General features: G+C 51.4%; 1 protein-coding gene across 3 annotated transcripts in view; it reads right to left on the bottom strand.

Annotated features, from left to right (window-relative positions):
- LOC129834483 (CUGBP Elav-like family member 4) overlaps nucleotides 1–17,584 on the bottom strand; it is a 194,183-nt gene extending 176,599 nt beyond the window's left edge. For all 3 annotated transcript variants that reach the window (XM_055899523.1, XM_055899503.1, XM_055899501.1), the window contains exon 1: nucleotides 13,518–17,584. The gene's annotated coding sequence lies outside the window, so the exon portion shown is untranslated. The remainder of the gene's footprint in view (nucleotides 1–13,517) is intronic.
- Nucleotides 17,585–23,405: the final 5,821 nt, after the last annotated feature.

Here is a 23,405-nt window from a genome sequence, read left to right on the forward strand (position 1 = left end):
TCTAGATTTAATTTTGGATTGGAGATGCTTAATGTGAGTCTGGAAGCAGAGTTTACAGTCTAACCAGACACCTAGTTATTTGTAGTTGTACATATATTCTAGGTCAGAACCGTCCAGAGTAGTGATGCTAGACGTGCGGGCAGGTGCGGGCAGCAATCAGTTGAAGAGCATGCATTTAGTTTTACGCATTTAAGAGCAGTTGGAGGCCAAGGAAGGAGTGTTGTATGGCATTGAAGCTCGTCTGGAGGTTTGTTAACACAGTATCCAAAGAAGGTCCAGAAGTATACAGAATGGTGTCGTACGTATGCGTAGAGGTGGATCAGAGAATCACCAGCAGCAAGAGTGACTTCATTGATGTATACAGAGAAAAGAGTCGGTCCGAGAATTTAACCATGTGGCAACCCTATAGAGACTGCCAGAGTTCCGGGCAACAGGCCCTCCGATTTGACACACTGAACTCTATCTGAGAAGTATTTGGTGAACCAGGCGAGGCAGTCATTTGAGAAACCAAGGCTGTTTAGTCTGCCGATAAGAATGTGTTGATTGACAGAGTCGAAAGCCTTGGCCAGGTCGATGAATACAGCTGCACAGTATTGTCCTTTATCGATGGCGGTTATAATATCGCTTAGGACCTTGAGCGTGGCTGAGATGTACCCATAACCAGCCCGGAAACCAGACTGCATAGCGGAGAATGTACGGTGAGATTCGAAATGGACGGTGATCTGTTTGTTAACTTGGATTTCGAAGACTTTAGAAAGGCAGGATAGGATAGATATAGGTCTGTAACAGTTTGGGTCTAGAGTGTCTCCCCCTTTGAAGAGACGGATGACCGCAGCAGCTTTCCAATCTTTAGGGATCTCAGACGATACGAAAGAGAGGTTGAACAGGCTTGTAATTGGGGTTGCAAAAAATGCGGCGTATAATTTTAGAAAGAGAGGGTCCAGATTGTCTAGTCCTGCTGATTTGCAGGGGTCCAGATTTTGCAGCTCTTTCAGAACATCAGCTATATGGATTTGGGTGAAGGAGAAATGGGGGAGGCTTGAGCAAGTTGCTGTGGGGGGTGCAGAGCTGTTGACTGGGGTAGGGGTAGCCAGATGGAAAGCATGGCCAGCCATAGAAAAATGCTTATTGTTAACGTAGATTTATCCGTGGTGACTGTGTTTCCTAGCCTCAGTGCAGTGGGCAGCTGGGAGGAGGTGCTCTTTTCTCCATGGACTTTACAGTGTCCCAGAACTTATTTGAGTTTGTGCTATCTGTTTGAAAAAGCTAGCCTTTGTTTTCCTAACTGCCTGTGTATATTGGTTCCTAACTTCCCTGAAAAGTTGCATATCGCGGGGGCTGTTTGATGCTAATGCAGTACGCCACCGGATGTTTTTGTGCTGGTCAAGGGCTGTCAGGTCTGGAGTGAACCAAGGGCTATATCTGTTCTTAGTTCTACATTTTTTAATGGGGCATGCTTATTTATGATGTGAGGAAAGCACTTTTAAAGAATAACCAGGCATCCTCTACTGACGGAATGATGTCAATATCCTTCCAGGATACCCGGGCCAGGTCGATTAGAAAGGCCTGCTCGCTGAAGTGTTTTAGGGAGAGTTTTACAGAGATGAGGGGTGGTCGTTTGACCGCAGACCCATTACGGACGCAGGCAATGAGGCAGTGATCACTGAGATCTTGGTTGAAGACAGCAGAGGTGTGTTTAGAGGGCAGGTTGGTCAGGATGATATCTATGAGGGTGCCCGTGTTTACGTATTTTGTGTTGTACCTGGTAGGCTGCTTGATAATTTGTGTGAGATTGAGGGCATCTAGCTTAGATTGTAGGACGGCCGGGGTGTTAAGTATATCCCAGTTTAGTTCACCTAACTGTACACATTCTTAAGATAAATGGGGGTGGCTATTAATTCACATATGGTGTCCAGGGCACAGCTGGGGGCTGGGGGGGTCTATAACAAGCGGCAACAGTGAGAGACTTATTTATGGAAAGGTGGATTTTTAAAAGTAGAAGCTCGAACTGTTTGGGCACAGACCTGGATAGCATGACAGAACTCTGCAGACTATCTCTGCAGTAGATTGCAATTCCATGGAATTTTTGGTGAACTTCCTAAGCCAGGATTCAGACACGGCTAGGACATCAGGGTCGGTGGAGTGTGCTAAAGCAGTGATTAAAACAAACTTAGTGAGGAGGCTTCTGATGTTAACATGAAACCAAGGCTTTTACTGTTACAGAAGTCAACAACTGATAGCTCCTGGGGAATAGGAGTGGAACTGGGTGCTACAGGGCTTGGGTTAACCTCTACATCACCAGAGGAACAGAGGAGGAGTAGGATAAGGGTACGGCTGAAGGCTATAAGAACTGGTAATCTAATACGTTGTGGACAGAGAATAGAAGGAGCAGATTTCTGGGCGTGGTAGAATAGATTCAGGGCATAATGTACAGACAATGATATGTTAGGATGTGAGTACACTGGAGGTAAACCTAGGCGTTGAGTGATGATGAGAGAGGTTTCGTCTCTGGAGGCACCAGTTAACCTAGGTGAGGTCTCAGCATGTGTGTGGGGTGGGACAAAAGAGCTATCTAAGGCATTTTGAGCAGGACTGAGGGCTCTACAGTGAAATAAAACAATAAGAACTAGCCAAGACAGCAGTAGACAAGGCATACTGACATTCGAGAGAGGCATAAAGCAATCACAGGTGTTGATCAGGAGAGCTAACACAACAACGGGTAAATGGCGATGAATGAGCAGAGCGGGTCAGTTAGGTACATACAGGACCTGAGTTCGAGGCTGCGGCCGACATGGTAAACAAAATGAGCTACCGTGTTATTGAAGCAGTCCAGGGGGCATCAGCTGTGTAGCTGAGTGATCATAGAGTCAAAAGAGCAGCAATAGGTGAGTCAGGGTGCCGTTCAGTAGTCACTACTACGCTAGGTGAGCAGGAGACACAGCATTCAGAAAAGCTAGTGGGTCGGGGCTAGTAGATGGTTCTTCGGCGACATCGTAACAAAATAGCCTGTTTAGACCATATCGGGTGATCACGACAGCAGACCAGTCGTGATGGATCGGCGGGGCTCCGTGTCGACAATAAAGAGTCCAGGCCAATTGATAAAGGAGGTATTGTAGCCCTAGAGCTGGTACATGGGCCTAGCTCGAGGATAGCTCAAGGCTGGCTGGTGCTTGCTTCGGGACAGAGGCGTTAGCTAACAGTAGCCACTCATTTGCTGCTAACTAGCTGCGATGACCCGGTGTAATGATCCAGAGCGGCAGAAATCTGGTGATATGGTCGAGAGTAGCAGTACTATATGCTCTGGGTTGATATCGCGCTGTGCAGACTGTCAGGTGTTGTCCGAGCTAAGGCTGGCTGGTGACCGAGAAAAAGGTGAAGACCGCTAGCCGTGGCTAACAAAGACTAGTAGCTAGTTAGCTGGCTAGCTCCTGATGGAAGTTCCAGTTATAAGGAATAAAAATAGCAATTCCGTACCACATTGGGTGAGACGGGTTGCAGGAAAGTATATTTAGTTAGTAGATAGAAAGTGAGATTAAGATATATACGAAGAAGACCGGCTATTTACACAGGATAAGACACGGGATAAGACAAGGACAAACACACACGTCCAACTGCTACGCTGTCTTGGAATGTAGTCATTAACGTTAGCTGTTAATGTTGCTGTTTATGCTTGTGTTCTACACCAGCTCTCCCTAATTAGGCGTGCCGCCGTCTAAAAATACACAGCAAACTAAATTGTGGCGTGGAAAGTACATGCAAATCTGTTAATATACAGGAATAATGGGGGAGATTAATGTTGCGCTGCGGAGGAAAGTAATTGAGTTGGGTGTGTTGACACTAACGCACAGTGAAACTGTCGGTTGGCGAAGCTAAACTTGAGTTGTTGTGTTGTTGTGTGGACAGACGGATGCTGCACGGCACACCGGTGACTCCGCGGCTCTGGAGGGGTTGGTTTTGTGTCGGTGGTGTCATGGTGAAGGTGTTAGCCAGGGTAAAGGAGCACCATGGTGGCGTCTTCCTCTTGTGTAGCAGCATGGCCGAGCTGTCACTCTACCATCGCTGAGTTACAGTGGCCATGGACCACAGAGAGGACACAGGAATAATGCCCAGATACAATAGGCCACAACACAACTCAGAGGACAGAAAAGCTGTGGATAAAGGGCTCTGGTCTGAAGGAGTAGCGCTGACGAGGCCAGCTGACACTGTAGGTTTGGACAAGTATCATGCTCTAAATCTCCACGTACACAAAAGAAAGATGAGAATTCTAAAGTCCAATATAACATAATACATTAGAGTAGGAGTCAGATACGAAGATACACAATCTATTGTTGAAAGTGAGTGAGTCAAGAGACACATTTGGTCTACCCTCTCAGCCCCACATCCAGGCCTTCGTCTCCACATGCTAACATACTAGTCATCTGTGGCACTCACAAGAACACTCCTCCCCTCCAGCCCTGAGGCAGCCAGACACAGTCACCCAGGGCAATGTGGCTTGACAGGGGCCGGGGGGGGGGGGGGGGGGGGGGGTGTAGAGAGTTGGAGGGAACGAGAGAAGAAGAGGGAAATGGAGGAATAGATACAGAGAGACAGACAGAGAGCGAGAGCGAGAGAGACACGGAGAGAGATGGAGAGAGAGAGAGATAGATAGGGAGAGAGATGGATGGAGAGTGAGATAGAGAGATGGATAGAGAGAGAGAGATAGCTAGATAGGGAGAGAGATGGATAGTGCGAGAGAGAGATGGATAGAGAAAGAGAGAGATGGATAGAGAGAGAGAGAGAGAGAGAGAGAGAGAGAGAGAGAGAGAGAGAGAGAGAGAGAGAAAAAGAGAGAGAGAGAGAGAGTCCAACATATGACTGTGGAGCTGTTTTTAGCATGTGTTGCGCGGTGAGTGGGTGTGGGCGTCCTTATCCTGTTCCCCCCGCTGGACAGACCAGATCAGACTCGCCAGTGTCCGCTCCAGAACCCTGCCCCGGCGTTTACCGTCTGCTCTGCTAGCTTGCCCTCTCACTTCATAGTGCATAGAATTACACCACGCCACATGCATGAGTTGAGGTCCACTACTGTGATACTATTGGGCTGTGTCCGATACGGCACCATATCTCCTATATAGTGCCAGGTCAAAAGTAGTACATTACTGTATAGGGAATAGGATAGCATTTCAGGAAGACGTGTTGGACAGGGGAGCAGGTGTAATGGGGATTTGTAAACCCTGCGGGTTATAGGTTCAGCAGAGCCCCAGTGATCCATCTAGCCAGCCAGGCTGCTGCATGGGGCACATCCCCTTTCCTTTCAGAGTCCCTCCGTCCGTCTTTGTTGACGGCTCCTTCTGATCAAGGTGACTTATGGCGGAGCGAGTGGTGCAAAGACGCTCTGGTCAACAGCTCAGTCCCTGACAGATGACAGTGTTGGACAAGCTGCCACTCTATGCTGCTGATACCTCTGATAATTGGAGTGCTCAGCCTCGGAGAGGAGAGGTGGATGGGCTGGACAGATGAAGCCAAGGCCGGTCCCCAGTCAATAGGTCGATAGTGTAATCGCAGCGCTCCAGGTGCTGAGGTGAGGTGCTGCTCTGTCCGTCCTCACCAGCCACTGCGAAGGTCACGACTGAGGCTCTTTGTCTGTCCAGCAGCCCTCTTTTCTTTTTATTCCCTCTGTCTGGCTGTCTGTCTGTCACTCACAGTGTTGGCTATTATGAGAATGGAGCTCGCTCCTAATAAATGCTCTAAATGTGCTCTAGCCTCTGGTAAGAATGACTGCTTGTCCATTTCAGTCATGTTTATTTGGCATTCTGTTTCTCAGTTGTACAGTATTTTTTATCTCTCACAGTTGTATTTGCCTGATACCGCATTCTATTTGCCTATGTTCTGTCAGGCAAACACACAGACTACTCAACATTGGTTTGAAGAGGCGAAGAGATTCCATAATTGCAATTTGCGCTCCTCACAAGTCAATAGATGGTGACTTTATCAGCAGCCAACACACAGCAAGGTTTGTTCAGAGAGTTAATTGAAATTGAAAATCAGGTCCTGGCTTCACACGCGCCAGGTCATTTTCATATCGCTCAAATGTCACCAGGTGTTGGGGTGACAGCCGAGAGCCTGGGCAGACTGGTCACCTGACAGGTACCATTAAGCACCAGTGCTGAATAGAAGATGGAGGTCATAGACAGATCCTGTAATATTTGTATTTCTGTGATGGAGGCTTTATGAGGCAAAATGAGAAATCCATGGGTTGAGTTTAGAGAGTACATACAGTGAATAAGAGGGGGATCTATCTGTGTGACCCCAGGGGGGGTATGGAGAGAGGAGATCATGGTTTGTAATCCACCATGGATGTAGTGGTGGAAATTAGAGTACATCAGTAGCCAGTAGGAGATCTAGTCAGAACTCTGTGAGGGATTCACATTCATCCAACCTGTCGAGCTTGGACCAACCCAGTAGAATGGATGTTTTGAAAATAAAATATATTTAGACGGATCAGATAGTTAAGGCTGAAGGACATATGATTACAGATAGCTCACTGGATTATCTAGAGGGGCTGAGTAAATGGAAGAACACAGCTGGAGATGGCCCCTTGGTACAATAAAGAGACTGATCGCTAGAATGGAAAGAGAGGTGAAGAAGAAAGAAGGAGAAAAAGTCAAAAGAAACAGAAAAAGGGGGAGGTAGAGAGAAAGAGAACTAGCCAATTAGCAGGAAGCCAGTAGGTGTGGTTTTTCTCTGGAGCCCCCCTCCCTCCCCCACAGAGTCTCTCCATCCCGGCAGGCGGGGGGGGGGGGGGGCTGTGCTCGCCTTAAAGAGAAGGGAGTTTCTATGGCAACCGCCTGGCACACTCTGTCTCCAGGGAAACGGAAATGTCACACCTTAAGAGGTCTCACAGAAAGCGAGGGAGCGAGGTAAGAAGAAAAAGAAAGATGCAGGTAAGAGCAGGGGAAAGCGCTGATGAGATCAATGTACTACTTCTTATCTTTGTGGCAAGGCTGTACCATTATCAACAAATGATCTGTACGATAAAATGTATCTGCTGACGTCTCCTCTGAGCCACCCACTTCCTCTCCAACCTAGTTTGTAACCTGTAGGAGATGAAGGAGTATACAATATGTGGGATCATTTGGAGACATTCCCTCAGTAATCATGGCAGGAGTAAACCCACAGCCTCGTGTCCCTGAACGCAACAAAACACTAAAAGGCTTTCTAAACACAAGCAGGTTCCATTTGTTCATTCAAATATTTACAGCCACAAACAACTTTGACAAATGAAGGCAGCCTGAGAGAAAGCCCACGTGTCTGCCGTCGGCAACCCCTGAGTGGGTGAGTGTTGTGTCAACGCCCGCGTTTGGTACAGAGCTGGATGGAGCCTGAACCTCCAAATTACACATTAGCCAACCCTGGGCTGCAGAAAGCTCATTAACCAGAATGGTTGCTGATTTCTCCACTATTAACACAGCATTGAGTCCTTTCCTGGAGGGCTGGACCCGTGGACTCATCAACAGGTGTTTCAGCACCCCTCAAGGTCTCTGGTTAATCAGCATAAACAAATGTTGTTTCTTTGTCACGGCAGCACCCGCTTTAGCTTAATGTAAGCCATGCTATTATGGTTATGGGCAAGGCCTTTACTTCCCCCCAAATTCTTTATTCATTTATGTATTAATTGTGCCCCATCTGGGATAATTGACCTGTCTAAGTCTACCCTGTTGTGATGCAATGAGGTCATTTGAACTGCTCTGGAAAGTCACGGAAGAAATTAAGAGGGAGATGTGGAGGAAGGGAGCGAGAGAGAGAGAGACAGAGTAAAAGAGGGGGTCTCGGGGAGGGGAGTTGGCTGGCCAGCTAAACGGACCATTTCTCCTGCATGCTGCTGTGTGCCTGCCTGCCTGCGAGTGTGGCCCGGCCATGCCTAATTTACTTCCTCTTTTGTCATTGTTGTCTCCATTCCTCGGTTGATTAAACCAACCTCATGCAGCTATGCTCAACAAATAGCCTAATTGAGGACGACCTTGGTAAAGGATATACCAGCCCTCTCCTCCTGAAGTGCCACCTGCAGCAGCAGCAGCAGCAGCAGCAGCAGCCCAGCCCCCCAGCCCATCGCCCCATCGGCCCACGCACACAGACAGGCCTCGCATCAGCCAAAGTCATTTCTCACACAACCTTTCCCACAAATCACTGCGGTGACACAACGTGGATGGATCACTGGAATGGGACACATTTGTAACACCTACAGCGTTCATCAGATACAAGCAGATACCCATCAATTATTGCCTTCCATTTGCAACTTAGCTTCGCAGCATCCAGCCCCACATCAGGACAAAATAAGTGAACAAAAACATTCATATCTACTCCTTGCAGCAGCTGCAGCAGCCAGCGCCACACAGGATTCTCATTCAATGAGAATGTTTGTCTCTGACTTTAGATGGGAGAAGGGGGAGGGAGAGGGGTTTGGTAGTTTGTGTTCAAAGGGGCCTAGCTGCAGAAGATCTGATGGCTCTATCAGTGCAGTCTCTGGTGGGATCTCTCACAGCACAGCACAGCATAGCACAGGATGCAGATGCCTGTCTGCTCTCTCAGAGATGCCAATGCCTTCATACCTAATGAGTCTGGGCTCCAGCAGAGAGAGAGAGAGATGCAACACAAAGCAGCCAGCCCAGAGAACAAGCCATCGCTGCCCTCAATTCTCTCTGTTTATTTGCCACCGTCAGCCCCACCCTCCTCTCCTCTCGTCTCCCCTCACCACGGTTCATCTCGGCGCTGAGCGATGCTCCTGCCCAGAGGTATGTGTGACACCGATGTGTTTCTCGGGAGGGATGTGTATCCTGCAGGTACACACCTGGAGGCTGAGAAATCACCCTCCCAAAGTCTGCCACAGACAGGACAGGGGGCTGCGGCGTGATGTGGTGTTAACAAAGTGAAACTCATCATTCTACCTGTCGCTGACTCCCTGCCTGGGCTCTGGGATACACACAATCTCATACGCTCTGTGTGGCCAGGTAGAGAGGGATGATATAGGGAGATGTGGGGAGCACAGGGATATAGTAGGATACCGCCTTCAAAGGGAAGGCTATATCTCCATCTTGGACACGTGGGAGCACTATGGAGGAGGGCACTAGAGAGCACTAGAGAGGCTGTATAGAACAGCGGGGAGGTGACCTCTAGCAGAGAGACCCAGAGGACAGAGAGCAGTAGATATTAACCACCACGTCCCTCAGAGCACAGCCACATCATGGCCACATCACAGCCCCTGTTGCCCCGGAGGCGGGATAGGAAAGCGCTGATAAAAATAGGTCATACCACCAATAAACAGCCTGAGAGGAAGGCAGGAAGGGAGTGAGGAAGGAGAAGAGACAGAGGGAATGCCATGTCCGTCACCCTGAGGAGAGGAGCAGCGAAGGGCTCATTCCAGAGGTCAATAAACAATGCTCAGCGCTCATCACCGAGCATCTCCCAACCTTTCACATCATCCACAACTCAACGACACCCAACACACTGTCAGGCCTCAGCTCCAACTCAACGACACCCAGCACATTGTCAGGCCTCAGCTCCAACTCAACGACACCAAGTACACTGTCAGGCCTCAGCTCCAATTCAACGACACCCAGTACACTGTCAGGCCTCAGCTCCAACTCAACGACACCCAGCACACTGTCAGGCCTCAGCTCTCCAAATCAAATGGCACACAGGGGGCTAATGCATACCGTAGCTCTGCTAGTGACAGAATACAATTGAAGAGTGAGGGAAAATCAATCCCTCAGGCCACTAACACCAAAATCACAACAGGGGGCGAGCATGTTCCAAACAACACAGCCGATTAATCCCTTAAGTATGGAGAGCCAGGCCCCATACGGCCTCCAGTCTCCACACTCACTGTGATCTGCCATCATACACACACACAGGCCATCCAAAGGCACAATGACTTTATTCAATGTCTGGAAGGAGACAGCAGTCACTGGAGACAGCTTTCATTAGTTAGTTAGGTTATAAACATGGAACGGCCATGGCAATCTCTGTTCCTCTGGGACCAAACCAAGGATGCTGGGTGGAGGGAGGGAGATGAATGGCTGGGGGTAGTAGACAGGTTTCTACACGCCCCTCTCTCTTTCTCTTTGTCTCTCTCTCTCTCATCTCTATATATTTATCTCTCTCTCTCGTCCCCCCTCCCCCTCTCTCTCTCTCCTGTCTCTCATCTCTCCTCATCCCCATCCTCACCTCAGAGCTGTCCTGACACCGCGGCCTGACCTGCTTATAGAGAGCTTTCGCTCATGCGTCTGACTGACGGGGAACATGTTGCTGTGATTTCAACAGGCCTGACTGGCCACAGGCCCCTCAGCATCCCAATGCTGCTCCCAAACCATCAATCAGCTGATGATTTTATCATGCAGAGATGTGTCAAAACCCCCAGCCCCCATGCCAGGGGGCTCCTCGCCTCCCCTAATAATGTATTCATTTCGCCACATTCTAAATAACTCTGTCATGAGATTTACTACCGAACTTCAGTTCGTTAATCTTTTACATATGGTCCAATATCACAGGACTTCATTAAATAAATCATATTGGATCACATCTCTCCTCAGATGTTTGTAAATCCAATTATTTCTTTATCAAATTGGATTTCACTCGTATTATTTGTATTTTTTCTTGCTGTTGGCTCCGGCATTGACGCTGGGGGATGATGCAATCGGTGTGTTTTAATATCAGGGATGCTGATAATGTGTTTGCTTTCATCACTGCAGCTGTAGACAGTGCAAAGGTCAGGCACCCACTCAAGAGCTGCGATCAACTTCCTCTGCTCTGCCTTAATCATTTTGCACTGCTGCTCCAAGGTGTTTAAAGGACATTTGCGCATGACGAAATGCAATGTGTTGGACAAAACAGAGAGGGAGATGACAGGAGAAGGCTGGACCCCACAGACACCATAGTGGGGAGGCAGACCAGCTGCAGATTATAGCCATTTTCCCTATATGGTGCACTACTTTTGACCAGGGCCCAGTGCACTATTTAGGGAATAGGGCACCATGTCAGATGTATCCTGGGACTGAGACAAGGCAGTTCTGCTGGGCATCTTAACACACAGTGTGGCTGTAGAGCTCATTCTACAGGGAGTAGAATTAGACATAGAAAATAAAGATGAAATACCATAGAAAGAGCCCAACTCTGACGCATAGCTATCTTTGAACTCTGGTGGGAAAAAACAAGTCTTTGCAGAACAGAAAGGTCCCCCCTTCTTCTTCTCATGTCATGTGATCTGTTCTCTTTGCACTACAATCAACACGCATTCAAAATAGAAAACGAGGCGTATATAAAAAAAAATGAAGCCATAAAAAGTGAATTCTCAGTGGGCCGGCTCTGATAAAGTAGTTCTTCTTCTTCGTCTTCACAACACAACTCTCTATGGAAGCAGTGCGGAGCAACAAAGCAGCGTGGGAGTCCCCAGAGTTCCTGTGTCCACTCCGAGTGATGCTCTCTGCTCTGTGCCCCTCTCTCTGGGGATGGGGGAGGCGCAAACACCGAACAACAGCTCACATCGGTGCTCGATCTTCTCTCACGTCTCCTCTGTTCAACATCTACCAAACTAACGTCCATATATCTATGTACATCTCTGGAGCACGGCCCCCATTAAAATGTGTGACTGGAAGGAGAGAAGGCGAGGAGGATGAGGAGCCGTGAGGTGAGGAAAGAAGAGGAGGAGGGATGAGGAGGAGGACGAGGGGGAGAGGGCTAAGTGGAGGGGCTTGGTAATGCTGTCCCTTAAAGCCCCCAGCCTCCTGGTGTTATCCCAGGCTGGTGTGAACGGACGAGTCAAGGAGGAGAGCAGCTTGTTATCTCCGACCCACTCCTACCAGAAAGATCATTACGGCAAATGGACAGCAGTAGAAACTAAAAGCCTGCTCATTTGGAAGGAGACAGGAGAGCGAAAGCAGAGGAGAGAGCAAGAGGACATACAGACACAGTTAGTTATTCTATAGTTTCTATTCTCCTGCTCCTCACAAAGGGAGAAGAGCCTGCTCATTGGTCTAGCAGATAGCAGGGTAGGTAATGACCCTTAATCAGAGGAGATGCAGTGCTCTCTCCTCTCCTGATGAGACCCAGCGGGTCGATGGGCAGGGCATTCTGAGCTTCGGCTCGGCCAGCAGCATCGATACCGCATTAAAAGACCCTCATAAAGGAAGTAATTCTGGGCATAAAAGAGGGACAACACAAGCCAGAGAACCTGGGTTGGCAGGCTGGTTGGTTTTACACAGAGGTGAGGTGGACAAGGCAGGGCTTATCAGAACCCCAGATTGTGGGCGATGCCAACAGGAGCCCTGCGGCCGTGCAGAAAGCCCTGAGGGTGTAGCGTGACATGCCAGCTCCAGCCTGTCCCCGTCCTGTCCTGGGCAGGGGGTGGATGAGGCAGGGTAGAGGGGAGGGGGTGGGGGCAGCAGACAGCAGGGTCACAGACAGAGGGTCCAACCCAGACCACATGGGCTGCACATGACAGCATCTACAGCCCCATCATGCCCCCTCTGCCCCCCCCCCCCGCTCTTCCTCACTGTCCCCGTCACCCTGCCTGACACTGCCATACTGCTCAGGGCCATACATACTCTACTGCACATACAAAGAGATAATCTTAATGATACCTGTGTCCTAGCCCCTCTCTCCCCCACCACCCCCACCCCTTCTCGCCATGATCTATTTATTTACCATGATCCTGAAAATATAGAGAGAAATGAAAACACACCTTTTTCATTATTTTCTTCTTCATTCAAGTGCTTTCCAGCTGACTAAAATTCATATTTATGCTAATGCCTTGACTCCCTCTCTTCCCCGTCTCGGGCCTCTTCACACGGGGAGAGACAGGAGACGGGCTAGAATTAATGACATTGCATCGGAGGTAATGTTTGTCGCGTTTCATTAGCTGGTATATCTTTAATTTCCAATAAACACAGCAATTAGGGGAGGTATCCACGGAGACGGGCCTGGGCTCTGCTGCTGCCGTGGTAACAGCTGTAACCAAATCTGCACCAAGGTAACAGCAGTCAAGGAGGGCTTTCAGCTTAACCAAATCCAGCCGAAGACGGGGAAGACAGGGAAGGGGCTAGGATTCAATTATATGGAAATGAAGCCCACCAGCCCACCACAGATACCAGCTCTGCCTTTCACAAGAAGAAGAGAAGATAGAGACAGAAACCTGTGAGAGCATCTGCAGCAAAGGATTGACCTGAAGCGCTGCTCTATTTTCCTAGATCTATGTTAAACATATGCAAGAACACATCTGCACATCTGTGTATAAACCATGTTCCATCGACACACATATAGATAGATCCTGATCTTTCAAAGCACTTAAAGGGGCAATCCACAGTTGCTATATCCATTTTTGGACTTAAAATGTGATTTTACCCATTGATTGTTGAAGAATATAACTTAGAAATGCCTCATGAGCTCAGTTCAACTGTCGTAATACCTTTGTTATTGTTTCAACTGAGGATTGCCCCTTTAAGACTGGAGTAGAAATCCAAAGAATATTTAAAAAATCAGCCACTTACGTATTACACAGAATCCTCCTCATTATTGAGCAGAAAGGGCAGGGGGAGGAATTAATCCTACACATTAAGAAGGACGACTACTGAGACTCATGTACAGAGAAGCAATTTACCATCCTGACCTTTCAGTCTTTCAAACATCCTACTGACCCCCCACTTTCCTGCAGCTTTCCAAGGCTATTCAGGGACTGGTCCAACCAGCTCTTTCTCTCTCTTCCTCCTGGGCAGAGGAATGCGCAACTCAGACAAAAAAAGAAGGGAAGCAGAGAGAAAGAGAGAATTTCTTCCAGGGGGAGGGAGGGAGGGAGGGAGAGCGAGAGAGCGAGAGAGCGAGAGTGAGAGAGAGAGAGAGAGAGAGAGAGAGAGAGAGAGAGAGAGAGAGAGAGAGAGAGAGAGAGATGCTGTGAAAGGTAGGCGTAATGGAAGCTGACACAGCCTGCGTTCCAACTGCTGACCTCACAGTCAGAGTGTCCTGTTTGTTTAGACACAAACAAATAGTGAAGCAGGGAAAGCTAATAGACTCTGGTAGGGACCCAACACTCAGTCATCACAGTACAACAGGAGGATGATTAACACTTTGAGTAGGGGAGACTGTGATAGGGACTGAAGTGGAGTGCTGCTGTGGCTTTGTTAGCCTTTGTGGGAGGATAGGTTACTGTCATAGAAGAGACAATAGAGAAAGGGCTAAGAGGGGCAGCATTAGTAACGGGGTAGTACAGTGGGGCAAAAAAGTATTTAGTCAGCCAGTAATTGTACAAGTTCTCCCACTTAAAAAGATGAGAGAGGCCTGTAATTTTCATCATAGGTACACTTCAACTTAAAAAAAAAATCCAGAAAATCACATTGTAGGATTTTTAATTTATTTATTTGCAAATTATGGTGGAAAATAAGTATTTGGTCACCTACAAACAAGCAAGATTTCTGGCTCTCACAGACCTCTCACAGACCTCTCACAGACCTTCTTCTTTAAGCAGCTCCTCTGTCCTCCACTCGTTACCTGTATTAATGGCACCTGTTTGAACTTGTTATCAGTATAAAAGACACCTGTCCACAACCTAAAACAGTCACACTCCAAACTCCACTATGGCCAAGACCAAAGAGCTGTCAAAGGACACCAGAAACAAAATTGTAGACCTGCACCAGGCTGGGAAGACTGAATCTGCAATAGGTAAGCAGCCGATGCAGGTAGGAGGTCAGGGCACGGCAGGATGGCCTTGCATGGCTTTATCACCACTTCCTGCAAGGCTCTGTCTCTTCAGGACAGCCACAGCTTAGGGGCTACACACTGACTGGCACCGTGTGTGTGTGTGTGTGTGTGTGTGTGTGTGTGTGTGTGTGTGTGTGTGTGTGTGTGTGTGTGTGTGTGTGTGTGTGTGTGTGTGTGTGTGTGTGTGTGTGTGTGTGTGTGTGTGTGTGTGTGTGTGTGTGTGCATGTGCGTGTGTGTGTGCATGTGCGTGTGCGTGTGCGTGTACTCACTCCAGTATGATTAGCGCTGGTGGCTTAAGAGTCCTCTTCAGACTTTGCACTGGAGAACAATAAGAGCTGACGGCTCCATCTGCTGCCATGAATGACTCTTTCTCTCTTCATTCTGCTGCCCAGCGCATGCTCAGTGCAGTCCCCCTGCCAAGAGACGGGCTTAGACACTTTGGACTAGCTGTGTGTCTCCAAAGTAAGAAAGCAGTCTCTCACTAGCTCAAGCTGTGGCTCCTCTCCCTCCCATCTCCATTGATGTTTTGGTGAGCATATGGCCTGAGAGGCGAGAGACTGTGTGGTCTCTGCAGGCTGGATTAGGCCAGGAGTAACAGTCTGTTTTAGGGAGCACTGCTATGTGCTGCCTGGGCTACAGAGCTCTGTAATCTACCCAATAGGCAGAGAGTGGCCAGATGCTGAGCGAGGCGGGGAGGCCCTCTCCTCGTTAAGGCTCCATTACCACAAAGTCCTCATTAAAGAACGAGAGACCACTGTGAGCAGACGCCGCGCGAGAGGCAGGAAGAAGAACAGAGAACCCGATTGGTTTGAGTTACTAATTAATTTGGGATATCATTGTGTCTCGATTTCCTCGTTGTAAAACACTACTAGGCTGTATAGAGAGAAGAGGAAGAGCTGAAGAGGGAGAGAGGGAGAGAGGGAGAGACGGAGTGAGGGAGAGACGGAGAAGAGTAATAGAAACAGCCAATATCAAATACATTAGCATTTTTCCGTTTTCTACAGTTTCCTTACCAACCGCCTTTCCTTCTTTGTTTGACTGAAATTGTATTTTTCGCACCGCCTGTGTCTCTCCAATCCCCGCTGCCTTATTTGTGAGAACACAATTGGCTGGCAACAAGCCGTAGGGAGGGGCTGGGAGGAACAGGAATTCTACCCAGGCGAACACTCAGGGAGATGTTAACACGGAGCCCTGGCACCTCAGTTGAAATGAGTTAGCCTCCGTTGATGTTTCAATGTTGATTAAGAGACACAGGAGGAAATAGGCTTCAACTCCGTTTAGTGTGCAGCAGCAGGTGCATGTTGAGACATGCAGCAGTAGCAGTCCATCTCTGGAGGATCTAAGTGTATAGAGGTATATATTGTCTCTATCCCTCTCTCTCTCTCTCCATTCGCTGTAACAGCCTCCCTGAGCATTTCATAGCTGCATATGCTACTGCTTAAAGCGCCTAGGAGATTTACACCATTGTCAGCCCACAAGGGTACAATCAGGAATAACCTTCCCATAAACCCTGCTGATGTGTCCATAGGTACAGTACAGCTAGGTGTTGCTAGTTGAAAGAGAGGTAGCGAGAGAGGGAGAGGGGAAGCTGTAAATAAAACAGACAGCAAATGAAAGAGGGAGGAGGGTGAGGTTAATATTGAAAATGTGTGTGTGTGTTTGTGTGTGTACGCATATGTTTCTATGAGTGTGTGTGTGTGTACGCATAGGTTTCTGTGAGTGTGTGTGTGTGTGTGTGTGTGTGTGTGTGTGTGTGTGTGTGTGTGTGTGTGTGTGTGTGTGTGTGTGTGTGTGTGTGTGTGTGTGTGTGTGTGTGTGTGTTGGGCACAGCCTAGTGTGAGCCCAACTCTCTGTCTCTCTGCAGGTTACATAAGAGTGTGTGAACCCTTCAGGGGGACTCCCTCGCTGCTCCCTGACTCCTGGTCCAGCTGGCACGCCTTGCTCTGCCTTTCAACTACAGGGGACAAGCTACTTTATTTATCCTTTCCTTACTTTCATGGAAATGTATTCCATTCGTTTATATTGATTGATCTATTTTGCAGATGGTCTTAACCGGGGTGACTACCAGAGTTTAGCGTATACATGCTCAGACCGTGGAGAGAAATCACTTTTTCATTCTGTTAGTTTCATGGTGAAGGTATCTGACTTTACGGCTGGCTACACTGTATTTAGCCTGCCTGCCTCTGTCTCTATGAGGAGAAAAACAGTGGTCCAACCAACACATTTCTCAGTAGCATGGTCAGTGATGGGAGCTGTATTGGTATGGACGCTAAGGTGTGACGTGAGCTATCTCTGTCTGGCAGTTAGCTCTGGCCTGCCTGTCTGCCTGTCTGCCTGCCTGTCTGTGTGGCTGCAGAGCATTAATCAGAGAGGCGCCTGCCTGCTGGCCCTGTCAGAGCCCTCCCACTGCCATAGACCCAGCAGAGGGGTGGCTCAACCTCCAGCCTGAGCCCCCTGGGCTTTTAAAAGTCCCGTCTGTCTATCCACCACGTTGTGTCGCCACGCCGACAGCATCCCCTCGTCTCCCCATCAATCCCCCTGGCCAATCATGGCTCTCCGATCATACCCCGGCTCCCCAGCCAGTCAGCAGCTGCCCGACTTTGCCAGCCTGACAATCGCTTACCCCACCGCCTTCAAGTCTGTCAACTCTGGGCCTGTCAAATTACTGTCAGTGGGAGAGAGGGGAAGGAAGGGGAGGAAGGAGAAGGTAGGGGAGGGCGGGGCACAGGGGTGGGGGAAGGGGCATACAGCCCTGACATACATCACTCTCCCATCTCCAGCAGCACACTCTTTCACAGCCCCATCAACTCTTTCTCTCTCTTTCTCTGCCTCCGTCTCCCCTTCTCTCTCTCGCTCTCTCAGGTAACTCCCCTGGCCCCATCAACCCCACTCATCTGTGCCCACCACCCCACCCTACAGCGCATGCCCTCCCCCCTCCGAGCACAGGCTCCACATCAATTTGATTCAGAAAAAAAAGTAATGTGCAGAAAATGAAATGACTTTCTGGGCCGTTGTGTGAAAGCGTGGCTCTCCTGCACGAGGCAATACCGCTGCAATTATCAGCACTCACAGACACCCCTTCACCAATGGATGAAGTCTTAATTCCAGGCCTGCAATAAAATGGATGCCCCAGATATCATGTGAAAATAACTCAATGTTTCAGGCTTCCTATTCTGCAGTGCCGAGAGAGTAGCGTAGGAACGTGACTAACAGCGAGAGGAGCTGATGTGATGATGATGATGATGATGGGGAGGATTGATATTGACATGACACTAGCCATGAGGCTACAGCTGAGCCTGGGATCACCATGTTGCCAAGTCGGTCTTTAAGTTCACTGCCCTCCCAGTCCATCAAACTAGACACATTAACTCATCAGACACAGCCCTTCTGGCTAACGTGCAGTCTGCACCTGATAAACCAACCTCTACTATGCATTCCAGACTACAGCCTGCTATGCCTATACATCGGCACATCTTTTCCGAAGATCTATCCAAGTACACTATGCCCAGCCATGAAAATAAAGGCTTGTTGCTGTGCTGCTCTTTTACTGAATAGAGGGTTTGTGGGTGGCTAGATCCAGAGTGACATGTGGCGTGATGTGCATGTGATGTGCAGTACCAATGGCAGCCCCAGTGGTTAAGGGGCCTGATCCCTTGTCCTCTCCCCTCCCCAGGGGCACACAGTGTAATGAATAGAGCTGGCGCTGATTGGATAAGCAGGGGGAGTGTACCTGCTCTGCATAGATGACAGCTCTGATAATTGGTGGAGGATTGGGAGTCATCTGGGCTGAGACGTGCCTGCCCTCCTGGCTGCCCGGCCCGCTCTGCTCCTTCCATTAATGCCATTTTAATACTTCTGCCACCTTCTAATTTTAATCAGACCTTGAGGGCAAGGGCGCACCGCTCCCCCTATCCCCACCCCCACCTCTGCTCAAGGGCAGGGATCTCTGGCCCATCAGCAGCCAGATCCGCACCACTGACAACCCAGGAGGAGAGGAGGGGAGGACAGGGAGGGAATAAAGCTTTCTACGCCATGTTTAAGAAAAACTCAACAGGAGCGAGAGAGAGAGAGATAGAGCTGCTTTTTCTTGGCCTGCGTGTCTCTTGTGGAGGGCTGATCGATGGTTGAAGCAGTGGTAGCCAGGGTGTGTGAAGCAGGGAGTGGTAGCCAGGGTGTGTGGAGCAGGGAGTGGTAGCCAGGGTGTGTGGAGCAGGGAGTGGTAGCCAGGGTGTGTGAAGCAGGGAGTGGTAGCCGGGGTGTGTGGAGCAGGGAGTGGGGGCCAGGGTGTATGGAGCAGGGAGTGGTAGCCAGGGTGTGTGGAGCAGGGAGTGGGGGCCAGGGTGTGTGGAGCAGGGAGTGGGGGCCGGGGTGTGTGGAGCAGGGAGTGGTAGCCGGGGTGTGTGGAGCAGGGAGTGGTAGCCGGGGTGTGTGGAGCAGGGAGTGGTAGCCAGGGTGTGTGGAGCAGGGAGTGGTAGCCGGGGTGTGTGGAGCAGGGAGTGGTAGCCAGGGTGTGTGGAGCATGGAGTGGAGGCTAGGGTGTATGGAGCAGGGAGTGGGGGCCAGGATGTGTGGAGCAGAGAGTGGTAGCCAGGGTGTGTGGAGCAGGGAGTGGGGGCTAGGGTGTGTGGAGCAGGGAGTGGGGGCCAGGATGTGTGGAGCAGAGAGTGGTAGCCAGGGTGTGTGGAGCAGGGAGTGGTAGCCAGGGTGTGTGGAGCAGGGAGTGGGGGCCAGGATGTGTGGAGCAGGGAGTGGTAGCCAGGGTGTGTGGAGCAGGGAGTGGGGGCCAGGGTGTGTGGAGGAGAGAGTGGGGGCCGGGGTGTGTGGAGCAGGGAGTGGTAGCCAGGGTGTGTGGAGCAGGGAGTGGTAGCCAGGGTGTGTGGAGCAGGGAGTGGTAGCCGGGGTGTGTGGAGCAGGGAGTGGTAGCTGGGGTGTGTGGAGCAGGGAGTGGTAGCCGGGGTGTGTGGAGCAGGGAGTGGTAGCCGGGGTGTGTGGAGCAGGGAGTGGTAGCCGGGGTGTGTGGAGCAGGGAGTGGGGGCTAGGGTGTGTGGAGCAGGGAGTGGGGGCCAGGATGTGTGGAGCCGGGAGTGGTAGCCAGGGTGTGTGGAGCAGGGAGTGGGGGCTAGGGTGTGTGGAGCAGGGAGTGGGGGCCAGGATGTGTGGAGCAGAGAGTGGTAGCCAGGGTGTGTGGAGCAGGGAGTGGGGGCTATGGTGTGTGGAGCAGGGAGTGGGGGCCAGGATGTGTGGAGCAGAGAGTGGTAGCCAGGGTGTGTGGAGCAGGGAGTGGGGGCCAGGATGTGTGGAGCAGAGAGTGGTAGCCAGGGTGTGTGGAGCAGGGAGTGGTAGCCAGGGTGTGTGGAGCAGGGAGTGGGGGCCAGGATGTGTGGAGCAGAGAGTGGTAGCCAGGGTGTGTGGAGCAGGGAGTGGGGGCCAGGATGTGTGGAGCAGAGAGTGGTAGCCAGGGTGTGTGGAGCAGGGAGTGGGGGCCAGGATGTGTGGAGCAGAGAGTGGTAGCCAGGGTGTGTGGAGCAGGGAGTGGGGGCCAGGATGTGTGGAGCAGAGAGTGGTAGCCAGGGTGTGTGGAGCAGGGAGTGGGGGCCAGGGTGTGTGGAGCAGGGAGTGGGGGCCGGGGTGTGTGGAGCAGGGAGTGGTAGCCGGGGTGTGTGGAGCAGGGAGTGGTAGCCGGGGTGTGTGGAGCAGGGAGTGGTAGCCAGGGTGTGTGGAGCAGGGAGTGGTAGCCGGGGTGTGTGGAGCAGGGAGTGGTAGCCAGGGTGTGTGGAGCATGGAGTGGAGGCTAGGGTGTATGGAGCAGGGAGTGGGGGCCAGGATGTGTGGAGCAGAGAGTGGTAGCCAGGGTGTGTGGAGCAGGGAGTGGGGGCTAGGGTGTGTGGAGCAGGGAGTGGGGGCCAGGATGTGTGGAGCAGAGAGTGGTAGCCAGGGTGTGTGGAGCAGGGAGTGGTAGCCAGGGTGTGTGGAGCAGGGAGTGGGGGCCAGGATGTGTGGAGCAGGGAGTGGTAGCCAGGGTGTGTGGAGCAGGGAGTGGGGGCCAGGGTGTGTGGAGGAGAGAGTGGGGGCCGGGGTGTGTGGAGCAGGGAGTGGTAGCCAGGGTGTGTGGAGCAGGGAGTGGTAGCCAGGGTGTGTGGAGCAGGGAGTGGTAGCCGGGGTGTGTGGAGCAGGGAGTGGTAGCTGGGGTGTGTGGAGCAGGGAGTGGTAGCCGGGGTGTGTGGAGCAGGGAGTGGTAGCCGGGGTGTGTGGAGCAGGGAGTGATAGCCGGGGTGTGTGGAGCAGGGAGTGGGGGCTAGGGTGTGTGGAGCAGGGAGTGGGGGCCAGGATGTGTGGAGCCGGGAGTGGTAGCCAGGGTGTGTGGAGCAGGGAGTGGGGGCTAGGGTGTGTGGAGCAGGGAGTGGGGGCCAGGATGTGTGGAGCAGAGAGTGGTAGCCAGGGTGTGTGGAGCAGGGAGTGGGGGCTATGGTGTGTGGAGCAGGGAGTGGGGGCCAGGATGTGTGGAGCAGAGAGTGGTAGCCAGGGTGTGTGGAGCAGGGAGTGGGGGCCAGGATGTGTGGAGCAGAGAGTGGTAGCCAGGGTGTGTGGAGCAGGGAGTGGTAGCCAGGGTGTGTGGAGCAGGGAGTGGGGGCCAGGATGTGTGGAGCAGAGAGTGGTAGCCAGGGTGTGTGGAGCAGGGAGTGGGGGCCAGGATGTGTGGAGCAGAGAGTGGTAGCCAGGGTGTGTGGAGCAGGGAGTGGGGGCCAGGATGTGTGGAGCAGAGAGTGGTAGCCAGGGTGTGTGGAGCAGGGAGTGGGGGCCAGGATGTGTGGAGCAGAGAGTGGTAGCCAGGGTGTGTGGAGCAGGGAGTGGGGGCTAGGGTATGTGGAGCAGGGAGTGGGGGCCAGGGTGTGTGGAGCAGGGAGTGTGGGCCAGGGTGTGTGGAGCAGGGAGTGGGGGCCAGGGTGTGTGCAGGGAGTGGGGGCTAGGGTATGTGGAGCAGGGAGTGGGGGCCAGGGTGTGTGGAGCAGGGAGTGGGGGCCAGGGTGTGTGGAGCAGGGAGTGTGGGCCAGGATGTGTGGAGCAGAGAGTGGTAGCCAGGGTGTGTGGAGAAGGGAGTGTGGGCCAGGATGTGTGGAGCAGAGAGTGGTAGCCAGGGTGTGTGGAGCAGGGAGTGGGGGCTAGGGTGTGTGGAGCAGGGAGTGGGGGCCAGGATGTGTGAAGCAGGGAGTGTGGGCCAGGGTGTGTGGAGCAGGGAGTGGGGGCCAGGGTGTGTGGAGCAGGGAGTGGGGGCCAGGGTGTGTGGAGCAGGGAGTGGGGGCCAGGGTGTGTGGAGCAGGGAGTGGGGGCCAGGGTGTGTGGAGCAGGGAGTGGGGGCCAGGATGTGTGGAGCTGCTACAGTTAGGCAGCGACCGACGCAGGTAGGAGGTCAGGGCACGGCAGGATGGCCTTGCATGGCTTTATCACCACTTCCTGCAAGGCTCTGTCTCTTCAGGACAGCCACAGCTTAGGGGCTACACACTGACTGGCACCGTGTGTGTGTGTGTGTGTGTTTGTGTGTGTGTGTGTACCTGAACAATCTGGGCCAGGCGAACATGGCATTATCGTCTGAGTGTTTCAGTTGTGCATGCTGATATTATGTGATTCACACTGGCATCTATGGAACGCGCCAGGAAGCGGAACGGCTGTTCTTCTGCTTTTGTGTCCCTGTTCCTCACAGGACTGGATAGAGCAATCAGAGCAAACTGGCTGAAATCTGCTGCTCCTGTGTGTGTGTGTGTGTGTGTGTGTGTGTGTGTGTGTGTGTGTGTGTGTGTGTGTGTGTGTGTGTGTGTGTGTGTGTGTGTGTGTGTGTGTGTGTGTGTGTGTGTGTGTGTGTGTGTGTGTGTGTGTGTGGAGCCGAGGCTGATGCAACATGCTGACCCCTCATTCTGCTGAGGTCCATTTGGCACAGAGAGGTGACATCATCAGCCAGCCAGTCAGCCCAGGGCTGAGGGCCACAGCTGGGGATACTGCTGTAGCGGAACCAGAGTCAGGGCTGATGCACACTCTATTCAGAAGGGTGGCTGTGTGTCTTTGTGTGTATTTATGTCATAAATACACACAAAGACACACAGACACCCTTCTGAATAGAGACAGAAAAACACACACATAACCACAGATGCACAAACAGTTTAGTAAACAGACAGACAGACAGACAGACAGACAGACAGACAATTACAACATGAATGCATATTGCAGATGTGTACACACACAAATTCACAAGCACACCTACTATGTTTGTGAAAAACTAATTGTGGATGTTTGTTGTGCATTCAGACAGGCCTCTTGTGTTCTCTGCCTCTGCCAGTGAATCCTGAAGGATATTGATGTTGGCATCCACACAGGGAGGATCAAGGCACTGGGATATTTTCAATCATTTGGTTATTTTCCTTCATAAAAGCTCCTGAATAAAATCACATTAGGTTTTCCGAGGGTTGTGAGTGATAGCTGGCTGCCTTAGTTTTTCTTCTCACTTACCCTCCTGCTGATGCTGACACCTGGCGACACCCAGCCCCAGTCTCTCTCCCCAGCCCCAGGCTCTCTCCCCACCCCCAGCCTCTCTCCCCAGCCCCAGTCTCTCTCCCCAGCCCCAGCCTCTCTCACCAGCCCCAGCCCCAGCCTCTCTCCACAGCCCCAGTCTCTCTCACCAGCCCCAGCCTCT

The sequence above is a fragment of the Salvelinus fontinalis genome, chromosome 35 (genome assembly GCF_029448725.1).
Source record: "Salvelinus fontinalis isolate EN_2023a chromosome 35, ASM2944872v1, whole genome shotgun sequence".
In the NCBI taxonomy this organism is placed as follows: Eukaryota; Metazoa; Chordata; class Actinopteri; order Salmoniformes; family Salmonidae; genus Salvelinus; species Salvelinus fontinalis.